The sequence below is a fragment of the Mesoplodon mirus genome, assembly GCF_964341445.2.
Source record: "Mesoplodon mirus genome assembly, chromosome: 5".
Classification (NCBI taxonomy): Eukaryota; Metazoa; Chordata; class Mammalia; order Artiodactyla; family Ziphiidae; genus Mesoplodon; species Mesoplodon mirus.
The window spans coordinates 33,672,235-33,677,792 of NC_138980.1; positions in this window are offsets into that span (position 1 = coordinate 33,672,235).

The following is a 5,558-nucleotide window of genomic DNA, read 5'->3' on the forward strand; positions in this document are numbered from 1 at the left end:
GTGTCCAGGAGCCCTGGACTCTGGCTTTCAGCCTTGGTGTTCTGACAAGACCTGGGCCCCAGGGATGCGGTCCATCCAGCAGAGTTTGTGCGCCGTCTGGGGTCCAGGCCCAGGGCTGGGGGGCTCGGAGGTGACTGAGCGTGCACACTCCAGGTGAGGGCACGGGACGTGGAGGCCGGAGCCTTTGCAGAGCCCCCCCTGGGGCCACAGCGCATGCAGACCCCCCAGCCAGCCTTCTCAGCGGCAGGCCCTGTCACTTCAGTGCCTCTGTACGCCGGCCCGAGTGGTTCCCCCAAAGCCATGTCCTTCTTTGTCACATCCCCGCACAGCCGTGACCTCACAAAGAACAAACTGGATGGAGCCTTGCTGTCCGCCCGGTCCCACGACCTCCTAGCCCAACCTGCTTCCCGCCTCAACTCAGGAAGCGCCCACCCCTGCCCCTCAGCTGGCGACTCCAGGGGCCATGGTCATGAATGTCCCCATGCCCATCCTCAGGAAGCAGGGCTTTCTCCTGGCCCCATTTCCTAAACCCAGTGTCCTCATTAGGACCCTACCTCTGCGGCACTCTCTGCTAAGAGCAGGCTCGTGTCTGCTATTTGTCACTCAGGAGCGCTGTGCATGTGAGGACGAGTGGGGCCGGGAGTGAGTGGGAGTTGTCCTGGTGGGAACTGTAGACCAGGGCCCCTCTGCCAACAGCTGGCGACACACAGGAACCCACCGCACAAGGGGACCCGGCTGGATGGCCCCCACGCTACCTGTCCATCATTGCCACCAGATAAACTGAAAGCAGCTGGCTTATCACGGGGATCTGAGCTCTGCTGTGGCCCTGCTGCCGGGGATTAGTCGTGGGGCCGCATAGCCAAGCCCTGCGCTCATCCCTCCCGCCCCACTTCCCTGCCAGCTGGCGGCCCTGCCTCATCCCGCTCCCTCATCAGAGGCCTCAGCCCCAGCAGCTGGGCAGCGGGGGGGCCTGGGCTAGCTGGGGTCACAGCCCCAGGGAAGGCTGTGACCCTGGGCTAGCTGGGGTCACAGCCCCAGGGAAGGCTGTGACAGAGAACTTGGGCGCACCCAAACTGCCAACATCCAACCCGATGCGTCCTGCTCTTGGGGGCAATTCCCGTGCCCATTCAACAGCCGGGGGACCGCGACTCCGGCAGGGGGGACACACGGTGGAGGGACCGAGAACCTGGGCACCGGCGCCTCTGTTCTCTCCACACACCCAGCCTGCCCTATCTGATGCTGAGACACAAAGGCTGAGACCCAGATCTCGGGGTCAGAAGGCCCAGGGGTCCGGACCCCGGGGTAGGGTGAGGTGGGGTGAGGGAGCAGTGAGGCCTGGAGGCTAATCAGACCTCGTTAGAGCCCCGGGGCAGCCAGGGGCCAGGACAGAAGGACAAGGACACCTGGCTTTCCAGCTCCCAGCTTAGGTTGCACAGAAAGCAAGGCTTGTCTCGGGAGCCTCTCTGCTCCATCATAACAGCCCTCAAAGGCTTCAGACCACTCTCCACCCACCCCTCACCTCCCAGCCAATGAGCGCAAAAGTTCTCTGTGACCACAAAGTCTGGGGCCCCAATCTCCTTCCACCACTTGCTGTGTGGCTGAGAGTAAGTGTCCCAACCTCTCTGAGGTCCCATTCCTTCTCTCTTAAGCTCAGGAAAAGTCATCCAGTAGCCACTCTGTGGCCGGGCACTGGGCTGCTGTTGGATGGGGAGTTGGTTAAGAGCACAGATCTTTGTGTTCAAGTCTGAGGCTGAGAACAAGATGCTCCGGGGGCCCAAGAGAGGGAGACCCTGACCTCCTGGGGGCTCAGGCAGAACTCCCCAGAAAGGGGGATAAGATGAGCTTGTTCCACTGAACCGTATCCACCCTAGAGAGTCACTATGACCTCATTTGTAAAAGACCGTAAATAACCTAGCTGCCCATCACTGGGGGATCTGCTGGAGAAACTCGGGTTCCTCCAGCCAAATATCAATACAAAGCAACTTTTCACAGAGAGGTAGGTAGATCTCTTTGTGCAGCCACTAATTCCCTGCAGCTTCCCTCACAGGAGGGGGAGTCTGTTTCTCCACCCCTTGGAATCTGGGGACTTGGTTTAATGGTAAGAATACGGCAGGAGTGACGTTGTGGCATTCAGAGCTTAGTTTGCCAAGAAGCCCTGCGGCTCCTACCTTTGTTCTCTTGGAACAAAGGCTTGTGTACAGAGGCGGCCATGTGTACACCTTCTGGTTCACTCAGCCCCCCACCCCAAACCCTTTCCTTATCCCCATTCACAGATGAGGAAGCTAAGGCTCAGAGAGGCTGAGCAATGTGTACTGGGTCCCACAGCCGGGATCCTAACCCAGGGGGTGGGCTGCACCCACATCCCTCCTGTGCTCTGAAGGCTGTCTCGTGGGTGAGAAACTGAGACCCAAAGCTAGGTGGGTGGGAAGCAAACGGGAAGGAACCGCCTGCCCACCTGGCCCCAGGAGCTGGGAGGGAATAGCTTCCCCCGTTCTCACGACCAGGTCCGGTCCTGCCACCCACAGACCTGGGGAGCCCTCATCTCCACCCTGGAGCACCAGTGATGCCGCAGAGCCCTGCAGCCCCCCATGGCTGGCCAGTGAGGCAGGAGAGGAATCCAGTTCCGCCTGGACTCAGACGTGGACATGGATGTAAAAGGAAGAATCTTTTGTTGACTTTGCAAATGGGGTGGGGGGGAGGGGGAGGGGTCTTGGATCCCTGGGGCTGTTGGATTGCGACGCCCCGGGGGTCTGACCCTCCTGCTTCTCGCTTCCTCCCCAGCTCCAAGCCCACCTGCAGCCCTCACTGTCTGCAGGAATAGTGCCTGCCCCCCTCCCCTGCCCGGCCCCATCCATTCCATCAGACCGGGAGCTTCTTGGCTCTGATGTGTAATATGTGCAATAAATGTCCCCTGGTGAAAAGCGCATGTCTTTTCATGCTCTCTGCCTGTGTTCAGGGCCCAGGTCAGCTCCTTGACCCACCCCGTCCCTTCCCCAAGCCATGCTGACTGGAGCCTGCAGGGGTCAGGACTCACCCAGGAATGAAGAGCCCAGAGAGAAAACAACATCCCTGGCTGAGGGGGCTGACCAGGAGCCTGGGATCCAGGCGGATATGCCTTTGGGCCCCACCCTGTCACTAATTTCTGAGTTCCTTTTCCCCACCTCTGCGCCCCCTCTGTCTCCCCCAAAGCACCAGATCCACACCCACTGCGTGTCTTAGAGGAACCCCAAATTAATGTGCCCCAAGCTGATGCTCCCCCTTCCGCCTGCCACCTCCCCAGCTTTCCTCATCCCAGGATCCATCCCCACAAGTCCCCCGCTTGCCCAGGCCCCAAACCTTGGGGTCACCCTTGACCCTCCCCCCTCATGCATCCCATCCATCAGCAAGTACTGACAACTCTACTTCAGAACCTATCCCGAAGCTTTTAAGGGACAAATAATACAAATCCAACCTCGGACATCAGAGGAGGAAGGAATATTCCCCACCTGTTATATGAGGGCAGTGTAAGCAAAATCTGTCAAAAACGTTGCAGAAAAAGAAAACCACAGACCAATATCCCTCACGAATACAGATGCAAGGACCCCTCACAAAACATCACCAGATTGGATCCAAAGGATTGCACATTGTGACAACCAAGTGGTCATGGCCAGGAATGCAAGGTTGGTTTAACACTGGAAAATCCATCTATGTGATTCACCACATTGACAAAATAAAGAGAAAAAAACCCATGACCATGTCGTAGCTGCAGAAGAGGCATCTGACAAAATTCGACACCCATTCAGGTTAAAATCGTGGCAACTAGAAATAGAAGGGAATTTCCTCAACCTGATAAAGGCCATCTGTGAAAAAACTGACAGCTAACGTCACCGTCAATGGTGAAAAAACGCATGCTTTCCCCCTAAGACCAGGAGCAAGGCAAGGACACCCACGGTCACCTTGGGCATTGTACTTGAGAGCCTGAACAGTGACATAGGACAGGAAAACAAAATCAATGGTAAGTGTTGGGAAAGAAGAACTAAGATGGGCCCTATTTGCAAAATCTGAAGCTGCTTGCTGCTGCAAGGTTTACTTGCTGAATTACAATTACCTGCTGAAAATACTTGCTGTGATTCAGGCCCCAGCACCCCTCAGCTGGATCAAAATGGCACCTGCCCCAAGGGTGGAGCACTGTGGGATCCCCGGGCTGAGGCCAGATTGGTCAATTTGTCAATTTAACCAAAAGAGAGCGGGGTTTTGGTAAGCTCCATGGGGTGCACATAGGGAGGCCCTGAGGGTGCTGCTTCTTACAATCGTACCAGGGACCTACACTTACTTGGGACCCTGCGAGTTGCCGACTAGGGCCTGCCTTGCACAAGAGGCTAGTGTCAGTTCGAGGCCCCCACCTGACCACACAGAATGGCTGCAGAGGCCCCAACACCACATCTGGGCAGCCCTGCGGGCTTTGCCCACACTGGGCCCTCTGCCGGCAGGCCTCTCCCACCCTCTGGGGCCCTCAGAGCTTGTCCTGTGATGTTTGCCTTGCAGTCTGGCTTTGGGTCCCTTTTTGTGGCGGGAGCCGCATTTGGGGACCAGCATCCCCATGCACAGCCCAGGAAAATGCTGACTCAGTAAATAACCTCAGCTAACCAACCACTCAAGGCTGTTTACCGTGGATCGGGCAGACAGACTTGTGAATCATACAGGCCTGTGTCATCCTCCCAACAACCTCGAGGGACTGGTTGCTATGATGCCCACATTACAGATGAGGTTCCTGGGGCTCAGAGAGGTTAGGTCATTAGTCAAGGTCACCCTGAGGGGACCCGGCATAGCCCCAGGGGCCTGGAGCCCAAGGCCTCAATCCCTCTGCTCTCTGGCCTGCCAGAAATCCAGGACTCTTCTCCCGTTACAGAAGGAAAGCCACTTGTCCGAAGCCACACCTGAGGCTCCCAGGCCCTGTGACCCCTCCCTCCCCTGGCCCCGACAGCCAGGCCTGCACATCTCGCCAGAGAAGGAAGGAGAGAAGAGCTTTTAATTTTAGAAATAATTACTGCCGCCTAAGGGTTCCTGCTGGCTTTCCCAGGCACGAGGACGCAGGACGGGGAGAGCCATGGCCCCGCGACACTCCCACCCAGAGGGACACACGGGGGTTAGGGAAGTACCCTGGGCTGGCAGCCACCTCCAGGCCCCCTGCCCCTGCCACAGCTCCCCCATCTGCAGCCACCCTCTCCTCCCAGGGGTCTGTCTCCACGGCAACATCCCCATCACAGGTGGTCGTAACCTTGGCGACCAGGTTCTGCTGCCCCACCACCTGGGAGGCTGGAACCCCTGGCCGCATCCCCTTCCCACGTCCCCCTCGGCCCCCACGGCAGCATCCCACTGGGGATGCTGGGCCGGGAGAGGCCGCCCAGCTGCTGAGCCCACCTCTCTCCCCTTGCTAAATGCAACAGAACAGCAATGACAAGGTGTACATTCTAGCCGGTTGCTGAGGACCTACTATGTGCTCCTGGGCTCCCCCTTGGCACAGACAGCAGGTTGATGCTGACCATGGACAGAGAGAAGACAAGACAGTGGTTTCAGGC